At 39.8% G+C, this 19,210-nt stretch overlaps 1 protein-coding gene across 1 annotated transcript in view; it reads right to left on the reverse strand.

The window, feature by feature from the left end:
* LOC133211659 (voltage-dependent calcium channel subunit alpha-2/delta-1-like) overlaps nucleotides 1-19,210 on the reverse strand; it is a gene marked incomplete at its 3' end in the record, with an annotated part of 188,770 nt that overhangs the window by 32,258 nt on the left and 137,302 nt on the right. The window lies entirely within an intron of this gene.

Consider the following 19,210-nt stretch of genomic DNA (forward strand, 5'->3'; position numbering starts at 1 on the left):
AAATGTCACTTAGGCAATTAAGAGGCACAAGGAGCATTCTGTAACTTACACTATCATTCACAAAGCGAGTTCTCCTACTTGCCAGTTTCTAACCCACTCACACACTGAAATACATGTATTTATGCATATATTTAGTAATTCAGTGACCCTACTCAACAGATAAATTGGGTTTGCTTAACTTCTATGAATCATAACCCTAAACTTACTTAAAGCCAAAGACAGAAATCTAAAGCTTGTTAAAATACATTTCAAGAAGTTATACAAAGCCAAAGAGCATCCAGAGTTAGAAATTTAAAATGAAAAGTAGATTCTCCATGTAAACATAACCAAGAACAACAGTTAGCTAGTAAACAACGCAGACTGCACCTTGAGGCAAATACCTCACAACTGTAACCAGGTATGTGTGTGTATGTGCCTCTACCTTTCTCTATAATACATAAAAAACTATCGCAAAGCTAGGAGTGCAAAAATGGTGAAACAGCACAACTGAGGCTGCCCATTAAATGCAACTTTGCCCCTCTTGGGACCTTACGCATACTATAATTAAATGATCACAGTTCCAAAAGTCTCTTACCAGATCGATTAGATAGGGGATGTGTAGAACTAATACTTCAGTTCAGTTCCAGCATTTAATGTACGGGTTTTTATCATACTGACGACTAACCATTCGGATCTGTTTTACATGTAGAATTCTCTTGTGTTGGTTATCACATCTGATACATCTGATACAATAAATTGCCAAAATTTCCCTTATTCTTCAGTAATATTGAATTAAATTCTTGGGGAAAAAATATAGCTTTTTTATTTATATACATTACATATACTTAATATAATTTTATCTATAAATATTCTTTATGTCTTCATTAGCAATGGAAGCTTTTTTTACTCTAGTGAATTCACTGAGATAGGCATAGAAAATTACAAGTGCCATGCCAAACAGGTAAGTCAGGCACTTTTATTGTGAACTATTGCAGATGAACTAATAAACGAAAGCAAGCAACAGGCATAATCTGATTATTCCCTTCAGAAGACTTCTTTCTGTCCCACTGAAGCAGTGCCACGTGTAAACTGGACTTCAACCTAGAATGTACCAAGATTCAATCACATCTTTAATATAACCTTAATTTCTTCCACTCTGATTTTTTATTTGTCCTTAGACATGGAGATGCTGATACCGAAGAAGAAAACAAACTGGTTGTTAATGAATTAAACATAGTGCAGGCACACTAATGCATGAAAATGTTAGATGCTATTTTTATGTTAATAGTAGTTAGTTTTAAACATGTATGTCTACATAAGGATTGGGGTGAAATAACAAATACATTATAAAAGATAATAACCTTTTTCTTTCTATACTGACTTCAAAGTGTGTACTTCACAACACTGCCCTTGAAGTTGATGCTCTGATGCATTATTTAAGCAATGATATTTCCCTAGTAACTCTAAAAGTTATTAAAACATGATCTCATTATTTAATCATTTTGTGTTTCAAAATTCAATCATCCATAATATGTCTCATTATATCACAATCAGAACAGCAACTGTTAATAAAATAGGGAAAACAAATTCGAGTTCAAAGCTTTGTTGATTTTCTTAATTGCTAGTAATTGTAGATCTTCAGGCAGCAGTTCTCCAAACAATAGGGAATAGTAAGTAATTTTTTTAAACAAAAACATCTTCATAAAGTTGAAAGAAACCTTAATATACTTTGGCTGAGCTTTGTAATTATACTTGGATCAGAATATTCCATACCAGATTTTCTAATTTGATACGGCAATAACAAAGGACAAGGGGATAGCAAGTAAACAGGCAGAAATGCACAGAAAAGTTATAAATTATTTATAACTCCTCCGTTTTCAACAAGGCATTGCCTCACGTGCATCTCCTATCAAACTGTAGAACAAAGACATGAATTTGTCTAAGTTTTACAAGATTAGCACCTTCCTTCATTATCCCCTGGTGTTGGACTAAGGGTCTGAATAACAGAACAATGTTCAAACAGGGTAATAAACTGGGGGGGGGGGGGGGGAAGTTAATTTTTCATTTATCCATATCTGTATTTCATATTCATAACCTCTGGGTTAGGGGAAGAGCAAACCAAATAGCCCTACGAGTTCCCTTTCACCCGAAGTTATTTGTGTTCCTAAGAAAGCCAAAGGCATATACGACTAATACAACTTTAAATATCTAAAGTTTTTGAGTATGATCAAAGTTGAAAAATACTTAATAGGTGAAGGTACTGCTTTCTCTCCATGTGTCAGATGCAGAATTTCTGTCTTAACTACTTGTCATATAAAACCAATGAGGTATTCTCTCTGGGATATATAAAATAGTAATATTTGTCAGGTTTACATAAACACTGAAGCCTTTGTAACATCAGAGCCAAGAATTCCTTCCTCAGTGACTTCAGGTAGATCACAAGTGCCTCACACTCTGAAATAGAAGCAATGCAAAGCAATGAAAAACAAGGCAAAACATTTTCAGATTTTCATACTTTTTGTTTTGAACATTCCTTTTTCAGCAAAGAGTGATGTTAACAAAAAGAGTTAGAAACATAGAGGAAAAGTACATGTGTAAAGAAAGCTACAGTAAATTTTACAAACCATTTTCAAATCCATATCTCGTTTATATAAAATCAATAAGAGTTTTTAAGCATTTACTTGGTAGAGACAAAATCATCGGATTTTTACAACAAACTCTTCACCTCGTGGCTAAACAAAAATGATTCATCTTCAGAAAAAGAAACTTAACTTCCAGTTTTATTGCAATGGCAATTTTATTCAATAACATTTATTTCAGATAAGGGCAATTCCATTATCCTCCAGTACTCCCGTTTGAATCTTACATAGGAGTATCTTTTCTTCCCATCACAGAAGTGTTCCATAGCTAATTCTACAGCGTGGCCTACCAAGGCCTGGCAGCAATAGCTTCTAATTTGTCTATGAGCATCTAGTACCTCATTTTCAAGAGCAACAACTGACACTAAAATCTCACATGTTCAATACTCTGTTGACTTCCACATTTCCATATTTTTCATATGAACTAGACAAAGACAGGGGGAGCAGGAGCAAAAGAAAAAAAAATGGTTTGCATGCAGATGGCTTGACACACCAATATTTTAATTAGTCAGCTACTCAAATCCAAACCTTGGCAATACAGAGGAAAATGATTATGAACGTGAAATTAAACTAGAGAGTGTGTAAGTACTACAGAAACAAATGGCATGGTTTATGATGCACAAAGTACTAAATTGAGATACTAGGGGAGGAAATTAGCCAAGATAATTAATGACATTGTTCTAGAACTTAAGAAGCATGGTGATGAAGCAGATTTCGGCATAAACCTGTTTTATTCACCATATAGCTTCCCCATGCATGTTTTCCTTTTTCATGGATAGAGCTAGTTTCACTGGCACATGACAGCTTCAGAAAAAGAAAACAGAACTGTTGCTGTAAGAGCAAATTTCATGTTTATTATTTTGGATAATTGTTTCCCAGTAATAGTGGGTGGCAGAGAAAATGGTAATATTCTGTAGCTAAGGAAGATGCTGTGTTCCACAGGTGAGTTCTACATATTCCTTTCATTTTAAAAACATCCAGGTCACAAACCTAGAAAATGGATAAATTGGTGAAGAGGTAAGTCAGATAAACTTTTCCTCCTGTTTTGTATCTTTATGCCTTAAAACAAATGTAATGTGAACGATCCACCTACAGGACCTACTGATAGCAGAAATGCAGGCTCCCTTGTTTCAAATCCTGCTCTATAATAAATCTACTACTAAGGATTATATTGTTCAGCCTTTAGGCTATGTGATCAAGGAAGGAAGACTGGAGTAAGCATCTGTAACCATGCAGTCACTGTAATGTAGAGTACCTCTGCTACTGTAATTTTACTGTCTCGTTTACTTTTGGTTTTCCATCAGTACAAGACAAGAACATAATGAAAAGCTTCTATCTGAACAGCCAGTTTTCCCAAAGGTATAAACTGGAGCCTTTAGTCTGTGGTCAGGTTATCACTGTAACTGAAGCAGTTGCTGCGAAGCTACTGCTCAAGAATCAGTTTTAGAGTTTTCTGAGCATTTTGACTATTCAACTTATATGGACCTAGAGGTCAAAATGAGACTTTAATGCTGACTTATTCCCATCCAAAGAAAACTGGAATAAGATTAAAAGTCACCTTGTACAAAACACGTAGTTAAGAGATTGGAGGTTTTAATTACGTAGCTAGCAAAGCATTTTATGAATTGAAAAGCCTTTTTTTAATATAGAACAGTTATCCTCGTTGGGACTCAGAATATTCATTTTCAGTATTCCTCTATAACACTAAGAAATGTTCTAAGATTGACACTTGTGTTAAGAGATACTTAGTGTAATATGCTCTTAATAACCTTGACTTTAACAAACGCACAAAATTGCCATACCTCATTTTCCTAAGGCATCTCTTTTAACAACAAAAATACACCATCCTAGGAATTAAAACTAACACCAATTCTGCCTGTGAACTTTATCACACCATGTAAGCTCCTAGCACTTCAGTTTTCCCATTAAAAAGAAAGATTGGGGTTCAGTCATGTTTATGCAGTGATTATGAAAGTATAAGAAACAGTGACTATATGACTATTTCAGGGAGAAGTCCTAAGACAGCCTCCTACAGGAAAACAGAGAAGAAAAAAAGACAAACAAACAAAAAAAAAAACCCACAAACCTTTTTACTTTTTTTTTTTCTTATTTTGAACTTCATGTTGATCAGATTTAAATTTCATTTCTAAGAAGACAGACTAATACCTGACAGGTTTCCATAACATGAACGAGGGTCATGTTTAATAAGTTACACTATTTTTTTATGATGAGCTATATTATGTATGTATTACGCATTATATATATTATATATATGAGGTCTCTCTTGTGAGACCTCACTTGGAGTATTGTGTGCAGTTCTGGTGTCCTCAACATAAAAAGCACATGGAACTGTTGGAACAAGTCCAGAGGAGGGCCACAAGGATTATCAGGGGACTGGAACACCACCCTGAGGCTGAGAAAGTTGGGGCTGTTCAGCCTGGAGAAGAGAAGGCTGCGTGAAGACCTCATAGCAGCCTTCCAGTATCTGAAGGGGGCCTATAGGGATGCTGGGGAGGGACTCTTCATTAGGGACTGTAGTGACAGGACAAGGCATAATGGGTTAAAACATAAACAGGGAAAGTTTAGACTGGATATAAGGAAGAAGTGCTTTACCATAAGGGTGGTGAGGCACTGGAATGGGTTGCCCAAGGAAGCTGTGAATGCTCCATCCCTGGTGGTGTTGAAGGCCGGATTGGACAGAGCCTTGGGTGAGATGGTTTAGTGTGAGATGTTCTGGCCATGGCAGGGCAGTTGGAACTAGATGATCTTAAGTTCCTTTCCAACCCTAACTATTCTATGATTCTATATTTATGATGATGAAGTATTAACTTCTGTCTTAAGTTGATTTTTTGAGTCATTTAGTATCAAGTTACACAGTTTAAAAATACATGTATTTGTTTGCCAACATTACTTATCAAGTGAAATGAATCTGGTGACAAATGAGGATAGCTGCAACAATAGCCTAAATTCAGAAGTATAACCAACACTGCAGATGTATTAAGCCTCATGAAATAGGCTTAATAAAGGCTTAATCAGACACTCATAAAACATTATGCAAACAGAACCATGCATATATTGATACTGTGGCTTAGGAAGCAAAGTACCCATTATAAATAAAATTCCCCATCACCACAGGATTTTTATTCAGCTGTGATAAAACCAGACACATTACTTATCCGCAACAATTAAAAATGAAAAGGAATATGCTCACGTTCATGAAAAATCTAACACTTCTTATTCACACTTTGTTTCTAAGCTATTCTTTTATATTCTTTTATTATCACATTAAAAATTCCATTTTTTTCCTAATTTGTTAATAAACTTCCTCCAGCATTTGATGCACTTCACAGGCTGTCATAACAGGATACGTTGCTCATTCACCTTCTTTATGAAATACAAGATTTTCTATGGTGCTACTTTTACAACCAAGGCACATAAGAAATTTATCTAATTATCTGTTACCGATTAAACAAAAAACATAAAGTGGGTTTTTAATTAGCCTGCCCACTCTTCAGTCTTTTATAATTCTAATAATATATACTTTCTAATAAATTTGACAGAGAAATCTGAGCTAAGTAGATAGAATCAATTTAGTTCCTCCTCAGTAAGATCAGATGATATAAGGAAAACAGTGGAAACACAAACCTAGTAAATAACATACATTTACAGTGAGAAGAAATTGCCTATTAATCTTAACTCTAAATGAAAGATTGCACCAATTAAATTAATTTCTCCATCCTCCTTTAAAATAATGCAAAGCTTAGAATTGCCAGGTGATTAAATGTTCCTTAGTTGCTCTGTAATGCTTATACTGTGCTTTTTGCTGATAGTAACAGCTTCTCAATTTTCACTGCAAACTTCCTTTGCTTCCAAGGAGCAGAGAAGAGTACTGCATGCAACAAACCAACTCCCTGAGAGTATTAGGATCAACCTTAGATTACAACATCATCAACAGCTCCACAGAAGGGAGAGAATACTAAACTCAGGCTTATTGCAACTTCCAGAGGCGTGCTTGGGGATATCACTATTCTACTACTGCTTTTCTATCTTTGGTCTGCCACATCTAAAAATGGAAAATAATCCCGAAACAAATAAATCTTATCTTGTGGGATGTATTGTTGTGATCAACATGAGTATTCAATCTTAATTAGGCACGCTGTTAGCATCAATACTTGCTGAACTTTTAGCACTGGTTCTACTGTGCAGGCTCAGTACAACCTTTCGGAAGGTTGTGCTAAAATAAGGTTTTAAACAAGAACAAGACCATATTGCATCTATTGATAAAACTGCAGAGAAATCGGTGGAATGTTAAAGCTTTTGCTCTATACATCAGACTGTGTACTGAAGCCTAATACAGAACTCTAGCGAGGTTTCACTCTTCACGTGGTCGTGGTGTCATCTGAGGTGTACAAGCTTTAACTGCATTCCTCATCCCCACTATTTATTCCAGAGATTAGCTTTAGAAACACTGCATCACTGCATTTAGTTTCAGTTGCCTTTCATCCAAAATTTATACTAGATATTTTTTTTTCTCACTTGTGCACTTTTGGAGTTTATCACTACTAGTAATATTGTCCAAATTCATGGTCAAACAGAGGAGCATCACTTTACAACAGATGAAGAATCCCTGACTGTAAATTATTTCTCAGTCCATGAATTAGTGGTCATGCTAAGTGAGATGCTGTCTGGGGACTTGGCTTGTTTAATAAGTCTCATTTTCGTATCTCCCCATTTCCCCAGAAACCCACTTTCATTAACGCACCTGAGCATTGCCCAGATCTAATTATAATAGATATTTATTATTGAAACACCTTATGTTTATATTTAAGACAGATTGCATAGCTCATGCTATGATTTAATTTTAATTTAATTTTAAGTTGATTTACAATCTCTTACAGACAAAACACAACAGATGTCATAAAGACACACAAGCCTGGTTTCACACTGAAACTGGACATCACATGACACTGTAGTGAGCTTTAGCATGTCAACTATGCTTACGCACAGAAACAAAGGAAAGTCCAAGTCAACAATTGTAAGCTGCCACAGCACAGAAGATAATTTCAGAGATGTCCAGCTGGAGACCAGTAATGAGTGGTGTCCCTCAGGGATTTGTGTTGGGACCGGTCTTGTTCAACATCTTTGTTGCTGACGTGGACAATGGGATTGAGTGCACCCTCAGCAAGCTTGACGATGACACCAACCCATGTGGTTCGGTTGATACGCTGGAGGGAAGGAATGTCATCCAGAGGGAGCTCGACATGCTTGTGAGCTGGGCTGATGCCAACTTCATGAAGTTTAACCATGCCAAGTGCAAGGTCCTACAACTGAGTCGGAGCAATCCCAGGCACAGCTACAGGTTGGGCAGAGAAGAAGCAGAGAAGAGCAGCCTGTGGAGAAGGACTTGGGGGTGTTGGTCGATGAGAAAATGAACATGAGCCGGCAGTGTGAGCCTGCAGCCCAGAAAGCCAACCATATCCTGGGCTGCATCAAAAGGAGCATGACCAGCAGGTCGAAGAAGGTGATCCTGCCCTCACCTGGAGTATTGTGTGCAGTTCTGGTGTCCTCAACACAAAAAGGATATGGAACTGTTGGAACAAGTCCAGAGGAGGGCCACGAGGATTATCAGGGGACTGCAGCACCTCCCAGGCTGAGAAAGTTGGGGCTGTTCAGCCTGGAGAAGAGAAGGCTGCGTGGAGACCTCACAGCAGCCTTCCAGTATCTGAAGGGGGCCTATAGGGATGCTGGGGAGGGACTCTTCATTAGGGACTGTAGTGACAGGACAAGGCGTAACGGGTTAAAACTTAAACAGGGGAAGTTTAGATTGGATGTAAGGAGGAAATTCTTTCATGTTAGGGTGGTCCGGCACTGGAATGGGTTGCCCAGGGAGGTTGTGAATACTCTATTCCTGGCCGGTGTTCAAGGCCAGGTTGGACGAAGCCTTGGGTGAGATGGTTTAGTGTGAGGTGTTCTGGCCATGGCAGGGGGGTTGGAACTACATGATCTAAAGGTCCTTTCCAACCGTAACTATTCTAGGATTCTATGTTGTTATAAATATAAATATAGTGCTGTCCTGGGTTTAGCAGTAGCAGTCATTTTTCTCTTTCTTGGTAGCTGGTGCAGTGCTGTGTTTTGACTTTCGGCCTGGGAACAGAGCTGATAACAATGATGTTTTGGTTTGGCCAAGGACTTTGTGGGCCTCATGCTCTGCCAGGGAGGAGGGAAGCCGGGAGGAAGCAGAGACAGGACACCTGACCCAAACTGACCAAAAAGGTGTTCCATACCACAGCACATCGTGCCCTGGATGTAACTGGGAGAGTTACCCCAAAGGACAGGGGGTCTGCTGGGTTGGACTCGGTGTTTGGCAGGTGGTACTGTACTCTTTTCCCTTGCTATTACCTCTTATCATTGTTGGTGGTGGTAGCAGTGGTGATCTGTGTTGTACGTTCGTTGCTGGACTGTTCTCTTCTCAGCCCGTGGGAGTTGCATTCTTTCGATTCTCCTCCCCATCCCTCCGGGAGTGGGGAAGGGGGGGAGCCCCCAGGGAGGGGGGGGACATGGGCCTCAACTGCTTCCAGCCCAGCACCACTCACTGGGGGTGAGTGCACAAGCTGGCTGGCTGTGTTTAAACCATGACAAGTGTGTATTACTATCAACTTGAAAAAGACCACTGATTAACACACAGCAGCCTATAATAATATGATTGGCACAGAGAGGATGACCAGAGGTTGTTTGACCTCTGGCTCTTCCACTGCAAGTTTAAATGGGGGATGCTTCAAGACAAAGGGAATGAGATGCTTCTTCACACACCAGACAGGCTTCAGAATCTGTCACAGATTACTGACAGAGCTAAAAGTTTACATCTGTTTAGGACAGACCAGAAATATTCATGGGAAGAAAATCTACCAAGTGTTATTAATGCAATTAAAACCATCTGTGACTGGGGAAAATCCTGGATTGCAAACTGCTGGAGGTGAAGAGAGCATTTTGACTAAGAACCACAATGCCTGTCCTTCTTTTATACCCTCTCCTATATATCTACTTTTGACCCTTTGAGAGAGGCTACTGAGGGACAGGCTCAGAGGCTGTACCAGGATGTCTTTCTTGTACAGAGTGAGAGAAGCAAACAAGCATATTCTGGGTACCCACCTTTAGCAGGATAGAAAGTAATAAACTGATTCTGAAATAAAATTGCATATGCCAAAAAAGTAAGTTGCCTTCGTGGCCTCAAAACCTTTCCCATGCATAAAAAGGAAAAACAAGTCCCATGTCTGAAGCGTTTAGAGAGAAATACATGGGAAAATTCGGTCATACAACGGACAACAGAACTTCTCTCTGCTCCTTTTCAAATGAATTAGTTGTACCTTCTGGGCACCCAGGTGGGAGTGGGCAAAATACTGACCCGTATCATGTCCCCTTCCCTCATTTTCTACAATATATAACATATACAAAAAAAGAAATATATTCTGACCTGAATATTTGTAAATCATTGCCACAAGCCTCATGACTAATGCAAGGAAAAAATGATAAAAATATGAGTAACAGCAAAACAATCAATGCCTCCTGCTTTATTGGCTGAGGATTTTTGACACAGATCAAGTAAGATGAATTTAAAGTCAAAACCAGTAGGGTGAATTTAGGACAACAAAAGGCTGTTAGACCCTCCCCATTAGCCTCAGTTAACACTTAAATTGCAGCTTTGGTCTTTCTTTTGGCTTCCCCTTGCTTTTGTGAGGTATTTTATGAGAGGTTCTGAAAAGAAATTACAAAGCTATAGTGGAAACACGATGCTATGCTACTCTATGATGTTTATTTTGGGACAAATGAAATCCTGAAATTTATGTATCAGTATTATTCTGAAAAATTGATTCCCTACTTTTTACAAATTTGATTACTCCAATCAGCAACCTGTTAGCCTCTTCCCGAGCCCAGTATTTGAAATAAAATGTAGATTCCTGCTGCTTTCTGATACGAGACCTTTCACACCAGTTCTTAGATACACAAAATCATGTAATTGTAAAATGGCTTGGGTTGGAAGGGACGTTAAACATCATCTAGTTGCAAGTGCCCTGCCACAGTAGCAAGTATGCAGAGAAGCTTTTCTCCAGGAGCTACGGACTCGTGAAACTCAAAAAGGATGCAGCATGGAAAAGTGAAGAGTCAATGATCTGAGGCTACATTGCAGCAATGCTGCTCTCCAAGAAAATGGAATATAGGAAAATCCACTGTAATTTCCAATGGCAATGGCTTAAACTGTCTCTTTACCAGCTAGACGCCTGTGGCAAACTTACGGTTGCTTGAGAACTGCACTGTCCTCAGCCACCTTAGAGACACAGCACTGCCCACTGGGAAGGAAATGTAAATATACATACAAGATAATAGTTTGTATTTCAGCCAACCTATGTGTATTTTCTGTTAATTCTCAGCATGCGCAATATTCTGTATCATACTCCTGGTGGCCTTTGGATAACATTCTGTCTGTTAGCTCCTCTTTTAGGACTCCAATTTTCTTGTGGTTTAAAGCACTCCGCCAAGGCTCATCTTGATTACATACATTATTTCCCATCAACAGAGAGGCTGCTGTGGTCTATCAGGTTCATACACAGTATGTTATCAATAACACTTCCTAAAATAGAAATTTGCCTCAAACCAAAATGTGTCTCTGTTAATTGTGTTTTCATAAACTTCTATTGAAGTCTTAACTGTTTGTTTTTATAAATCATGAGATTATCTAACAGATAACAGATGCTGATTTTATCCTTCCTGCCACTTGTTACTCTGCATATTATTTCTTTACAAGACCAATCACTGATTCATCAGCAGAAGACTGAGTCCAGTTTCTTATATTAAATTTACACTATATTAATGATAAAAATAAATCAAAGTAAAATCTGTTTAAATTATTTGGGTGATTTCCTGTTTAAAACATGTTTTAGAAGACACTATTAGTGAAATGTTTCTAATTCATTAAAATAAAAAACCTTTCACTCCTAGCTCTTCAGTTTCCTAAGGAAGAGAGACACTGAGTCCATGATTTTATACTTATCTGGAGAATGTAGACAGCAAGTTGAGGGAGGATTCACAAGGAAGGCTAAACACTTCTTATTATATGAACCAGAAAAGAAATTATTTCCAGAGGAGCTCACACATATTGAAATGCGTGTGGACCACAAATATGTAGATGAAATCCAGAATTTAATATATCATGGTGATTTATTAAATGGTAACAATTGTTTTGGGACACATGCCCAGCACATTCTTCAGATGCAAGGATATTATATGGGTATTATATTGTCCCTATTTTCAAGTTGCAAGCAAATAAAACAGAATTATAGTTTCTGGAAAGTTAATTCTTCATAATCTTTTCTCCATAGAAGACTTTTAAATCAAAATACTGTTCTCAGAAACTTCTTTCCTAGACAGGCTCACACCTTGAAACAGGTACCTATTCCTAAAGAATAAAATCAAAGCACAGAAGAAGAAATGACTCTCTCTGGAGGACAAAGTTAGAGTAGGAGTCATCTCTCACCAGCAGAGAGGCATGACCTCAAACCAGAGTAACTCCCAACCTGGCTGTCTCACAGCGTTATCATATGTCAATCTTTTCAGGGTCAGTGACTGGTGATAACATCCTAAGAATTCTCTAGTTTCCTGACTGTCTCTGACACTTATGAATAAATATCTCCTTGCCTAACCTTGCCACATTTATCATGTGGGCTGCCGGAGGATGCACTAGAGGCTCCGAACACTCAGTCTTGAACATAAAAAGAAAACATATCACATGAGTTAAGTACAGTCCGTTAATGAGACGACCAGCCAGCTGAAATCTGATTTGCTCCTGGAAATATGCTTACAATAATATCATTAATTCTTCTAAATAACTTTTACTAACCAATCTCAAGAATCCATCTTCAGACTTTATCTAATGCGCCACTTCCAGCACAAAGATTCTCCTGGGAATACTTTTTTTCTCAGTTTCTCCAAAGCCATTCTTTCCTAGTTCTCCACCCATTGCTTTGATCTCTACTACATCAAGTTTAGCAGAACCTTGTCATTTTCCTGGAGGATTCTTATCACAGTTTTGTAGGCCTTTGACTACGGTCCTTTTTTTAAAAAAATATTTAGTCCTCTCCACATTTTGTCTCCAGGTTACATTATCCATAGCCTTTTGTTCCATACCATTCACTAGCTGATGATGATGATTCACAGCCTCGTGTGTTTATTATAAACCTGTAACACATCCAGACTAAAATCTTTTTGTGGGCGACTGACAATCAGCTCTATTCAGTCAGTGGCTAAAATCAGACTCAAACTCCCTTCTTCACAGTAAAACAAAGGAAAAACGCCGAGAGCCTGACAAAAGCCAGGCTTTGGCAGTATCCCGAGACAACTTCCCAAAATCCTCAATGACACTGGCTTATTCATCCCTTGTGCGTCATCTTCTACCATTTATCTCTATGCAATCACGGCAAACATCTTCATTTCAGCTTTCTGTTTGTGCAGTGCCTGCATCAACAGCACGACAACACGCAGCAATCAACAGCCATGGTTTACTTGGAGGCCAGCTAGATCCCGAGCACGCACAGTGATTTATACCTCATTCTTTCCGAGCGACTCTCACAGATTTCTACCTTTAAGGCCAAAAAAATGCTGAACTGATATTTGTGTACCTATCTCGTTTACACCGGGAATGAACTCACGGCAAACAAAGCAAGCGCTGACCAAGAGGTGGACACAGGTGCAGCAGGCTTTGAAAGCGTTTTCAAGGGGGGACTGGGGGGGCATCGGACTCGGAAGCAGCGCGGACGGAGCGCGGAAGGAGGGCGAAAGAAGCATGGGACTGGGTCGCCGGCCGCGCTCCTACAGCGCCACCTGCCGGCCGCCCAGGGGCCGGGCCCTGCCCTCCCTCAAAAGCCGCCCGGCGCTGCAGGCCTGAAGGCGCTGCTGCTGGACCCCGCGGGGCTGGCGCTGGAAACATCAGCTGCAGGCCGAAAAGAACTCCCAAAACACCGGGGTAATAGTAGTATTAGTCGTAATAATGGCCGCCTTCCAGTATTTGAAGGGGGCCTACAAAGATGCCAGAGAGGGACTCTTCATTAGGGACTGTAGTGACAGGACATAGGGTAATGGGTTTAAACAAAACCAGGGGAGATTGAGATGAGCCCGTAGGCAGAAATTCTTCCCTGTGAGGGTGGTGAGGCACTGGCACAAGGTGCCCAGAGAAGTTGTGGCTGCCCCATCCCTGGCAGTTTTCAAGGCCAGGTTGGATGGGGCTTGGAGCAACCTGCTCTAGTGGAAGGTGTCCCTGCCCATGGCAGGGGTTGGGACTGGATGAGCTTTAAGGGTCCAACCCAAACCAGTCTTTGATTCTATGAAAACAACAACAACAACAATAATAACATGAGGAGTATGGGGAGATCGTGAGGGGACAGGAGAGGCAGCCATGAGGGATGAGGGTGTTGGAAAAGAGTGAAAATTTTGAAAAGATAGAGTAGTTATATATGTAAAACTGGTAGAAATGATTACTTAAGAAATCCATAAATCAGTAGAATGGTTCTGTCGAAACTTTGTAGTTTCATACCAGGGTTATTCTATAACGAATGATACAATGGTAGTTTTGGTAGCAGAAAGTAACACACCTGTATATGGTGAAGGGTATAAGTGATAAATTAGAAAAGTATATTGTAAGAATCTATCCAAGTAGAACCTAGGTATACCAAAAGGCAGTCAAGGGGAAATAGGAGGGCAGCTGACCTCCACATAATGGTGGGAACACGTCCAAAGAACAGAAAGTGAAAAGGACAAGCTGAGGAAGACTTCTTACTTCATCCGAGGAAGACTCCTTACTTCATCAGGACGACCACCAGAGGGGGCTGCGCAAGCGCAGAAGAGGCTGATGTCGCAATGGACTGATGTAGGGCATACGTGTGATTGATGATGTAATCCGTGTTGGATACTGTATAAATTGGGAATGCTAGGTGACAGGACTGAAGCCAGATTTGGGCGCGTGCCCCTGGTTTCCCAGCGCTGCAATAAAGCACCTCATATAACCATTCCGGTGGTTATGTGTCAGTTCCTACGCTAACATTTTGGCGACCCAGATGGGACGTCGCGGGCACTGCCGAGGCGGATCGCGTTTCGGTCCTGCTCCAGCCGGCACCGAGAGATTCTCGGGGAGCCATCGACCGCGACCGACCTCTGCTGCTCACGACGGACCTCTGATATGGTAAGGAAAGGTGCTTTTTCTTTTTTCTGGTTCGGTCACAGTGCCGATTTTGTAAAGTATGGTTTGGTAATTACGGTATTAAATTTTCGTATGGTTTGGTAATTATGGTACCGAATTTTTGTATGGTATGGTAATTAAGGTACCGAATTTTCGTATGGTTTGGTAATTATGGTACCGAATTTTGGTAAAGTGTAAGGGTACAGACTTCTGATAAGCTTGGCTGTAGGCGAAGCCTGCTTGGTTTGGTGAAACTTTGGCTTCAAAAAGTCTACCAGAGAGATGCGGTGAAAGCTGCATCTGGCCTCGCGAAGTCTGATTTGGTAAAGCCTGCCTGTTAGACGCGGCGAAAGCTGCGCTTGGTTGGGGCTAGGGAGCTCCCGGGGTAAAAGCCTAGGCGCCGTCCGTTAGACAGTAGCGAAAGCTCTGCAGGTTCGGCAGAAGTGGTATTGGTATTGGTATTGGTATTGGTATTTGTGCTGCGGGATCAGCATCTGTCTGTCTAAATGTTGTAACTTAGTGGCGAGTGTGTGGTGTGTGTGGTGTAGAGAAAAAAAAAAGAGAAAAAGAGAAAAAGAAAAAAGAGAAAAAAAAGAAAAAGAAAAAAGAGGAAAAAGAGGAAAAAAAAAAGGAAAAACAAAAGGAAAAAGAAAAAGAAAAAAAAGAAAAAGAGGAAAGAAAAAAAGGAAAAAGAGAAAAAGAAAAAAAAAAATGCTGTCGGTTCCCAAGTCCTCTCCCTTAGGCTGTATTTTAAGCCATTGGAAGGAGGGTGGATTTGGGCAGAGTATGCTGAAAAGCAAATTAATTAATTATTGTAATGTATGGTGGACACAGTATGAACTGGGGGATCAGGAGAAATGGCCTGAAAAATGGAACTTAACAGTATAATACTATACTGCAGTTGATGTTATAACAGGAAAGAAAACGGGACAAGGTGTTATATATAATTCTTTTCTTTAAGAAATAATGGTGAGTGGCAAAAATCTTGTGAAATAATGGGTGTAAAGGTAAATGTTAATGAACAGTGTAAGGAATGTGTTACTGAGAAAAGGTATGAAGTACCTTGTTTTAGACAATAGCTTACAACACCGGAGGGATATTGAAAGTTTGAATTTGGCAGTCGCTCCGTCAGCCCCGCCAGCATTAAATGAAGAAAGGGGGGGGAGAAGATGAATGATAGTGATCTCGAGAGTCTGGATAGTTGCGAGTGTAAAAGAGATCAGAAAGCAAGCCTCCCCATTACCCCAGTCTTGCATAGAACTCGCCAGAGGGGAAATAAAAAGAGCAGACTCAGACGTCCAGAGGAGTGCTTGTGCCTTTAAGACAGGGAGTTGGAACAGAAGGACCGGTGTGCATTAAAGTACCCTTCTCACCTGGAGATTTATTTACCTGAAAACAATCAGCAGCAGAATTTGTTGGCAGCAATCCAGGGGAGAGAACAAAGTTTTTCTAATCGGAGGGGAAGGGGGAGAGGAAGTATGCGGGGACGAGGAAGAGGATTCTATAATCCAAATGTAGAAACAAATGCAAGAGGAATAGGATATAATCAGTGTGCAAACTGCTAACAGGAAGGACACTGGAAAAATGAATGTCCGTTTAGGGGAGGACAATTTATGTCTCCAGGGAATTCTTTTATGGGATCTGATGCAGCTAAGGTGATGGTGCTAGGAGAGTTTGATAACCAAAGCTGACTAGACAGGGCGAGAAGTGAAGAGCCCCTTGTAAAAATACAATTAGGAGAGGAAGAAGTAAAACTTTTAATAGACACAGGGGCTACCTATTCAGTTTTAAATGATTTACATGGAAGATTAGGGGAAAGAACTACAATAATTGTGGGAGCCACAGGGAAGGAAGAAATATGACCATTCTTGCAGCCCCTGGATCTGCGACTTAGAGGAAAAGGAATTAACACACAAATTTCTATATGTACCTGAATGCCCCATTCCCTTTTAGGATGGGACTTATTGGCCAAATTGGATGCAGTGATTATTTTTGAAAATGGTGAATATAGATTAGTATGGGATCTGAGGGTAATAAATGAGAAATCAATTAGAGTTCTTTTGCATTCGGTGTGAAACTATAACCTCGTTGGAACAGTTGTTGTGGATCAAATATTATTGTCATAATAGCTGATGAGAAATATACATCTGACCTGCCAGAGAGGGCAAGACCGGAGGGAATCAGTGCTGCAGCTGGAAGGGTCTGCCAAGGGCTGCAACCCCTGGGGCTGTGACCGCTGAGCACTATGATCCTGACCGGACCTCTTTTGGCGATGGTTCTGTTTGGGCCCATATAGGCAAATGTCGCGGCTGATAAAAGCGACGACTGTAATGAATGCATTACCACAACTAGGCGAAGGGGAGTAACCTCTCAAATATTAGTCTATCACACCATGTATGAATGTAAAGGAACAATAATTGGCAATTGTGTACACAACCAAACTCAATACAGACTTTGCAAAGAAAGAAAAATAAAATGGTTTAAAACAGAACTGGGACACAATCTGGTCAATGAGCATTTTGCAGAAATTTCAATATATCGGAAATACATCTTGGTGCCTTAAATGGACAGGAAAGCAAAACGTAGCAGAGAATATAGACACTGATGATTTGCTATCTATAAATAGAGTTAGTCAGAATGTTATTAAAGACGTTCCTTGATGGAATTGTACTAAAGTTTTAGATTGTGATACGGACCCTGAGGAAATTACAATACCTCCAATTAAAACTGCTTTAATGGCAGGATGTGCATGCTGGGGACTAAAAATTGAAGAAAAAGGAATACAGGTCCCTATTAGCAATGAGGATTGTAAATATTCTACGGTGCGTAGTATAGGACATTTTGTCTGGGCAGCAAGTAATGGAACCTGGACTACTCACCTATCCATAGAAGGCCCAGTTAAAAAAAAAAAAAAAATAAAAATAAAAAAATCACCCTGGGATTACCAACTCTTTGTCCAATTTGGAAAAAGTCACCAGTCAAAAACAAGTTAGAAACCCTGCAAATTCGAACAAAAAGAAATGTAGATGATGATGATGATGATAATGACAATGATAATAATGATAATAATGACGATGATACGTGGCAGGAGCCCTCTGCAGGGGTTAAGATAGGGTGGGTTTTTGAATCTTTATTTGCACAAATAGCAGCATATCGAAATAGAGAAATGATTGACAGACTAATTGGCCAAACAAAAAGATTAGCCAGGGTAACGAAGAAGGGGTTTAGGGATTTAAATCTGCAATTGCAAGCCACAACTAAGATGACCCTGCAGAACAGAATGGCATTAGACCTGTTATTGCTTAAGGAACATGGTGTTTGTGAATATCTGAAAGACAGAATAGATCATTGTTGTGTTCATATTCCTAATGTAACTACAGACATAGAGTATGACATTTCCCAGCTGACCAAAGTGGAACAAGAAGCGGAAGGAGAAAGAAAATATATTGAACAAAATTGGATTGGAGCACTCTTTGATAGTTTAGGCCTTCACCTTACTGGATGGATCCGTTCAAACTGTAGTTGCAATGATGATCATGTTTTTAATGTTATATCTGATGTATTTTTGTATTCAAAAGGAAACAGCCCGGAGCAATGCATGGACTCATCGAATTATAGGGACAGTAATTAAAGAATATCCAAAGCCCCCCTCTCCTCCCACATATCAGGAAACAGCTACCTAAGGAAATGAAAATACTTGACTTAAGTTGAGTGAAGTATTTTCAAAGGGGGGAAATGTTGGAAAAGAGTGAAAATTTTGAAAAGATAGAGTAGTTATATATGTAAAACTGGTAGAAATGATTACTTAAGAAATCCATAAATCAGTAGAATGGTTCTGTCGAAACTTTGTAGTTTCATACCAGGGTTATTCTATAACGAATGATACAATGGTAGTTTTGGTAGCAGGAAGTAACACACCTGTATGGTGAAGGGTATAAGTGATAAATTAGAAAAGTATATTGTAAGAATCTATCCAAGTAGAACCTAGGTATACCAAAAGGCAGTCAAGGGGAAATAGGAGGGCAGCTGACCTCCACATAATGGTGGGAACACGTCCAAAGAACAGAAAGTGAAAAGGACAAGCTGAGGAAGACTTCTTACTTCATCCGAGGAAGACTACTTACTTCATCTGAGGAAGACTCCTTACTTCATCAGGACGACCACCAGAGGGGGCTGCGCAAGCGCAGAAGAGGCTGATGTCGCAATGGACTGATGTAGGGCATACGTGTGATTGATGATGTAATCCGTGTTGGATACTGTATAAATTGGGAATGCTAGGTGACAAGACTGAAGCCAGATTTGGGCGCGTGCCCCTGGTTTCCCAGCGCTGCAATAAAGCACCTCATATAACCATTCCGGTGGTTATGTG

Source organism: Neopsephotus bourkii, unplaced genomic scaffold (assembly GCF_033783945.1).
Source record: "Neopsephotus bourkii isolate Nb327-2 ecotype Australia unplaced genomic scaffold, CSIRO-AGI_Nbou_v1 NB_638, whole genome shotgun sequence".
Taxonomy (NCBI): domain Eukaryota; kingdom Metazoa; phylum Chordata; class Aves; order Psittaciformes; family Psittacidae; genus Neopsephotus; species Neopsephotus bourkii.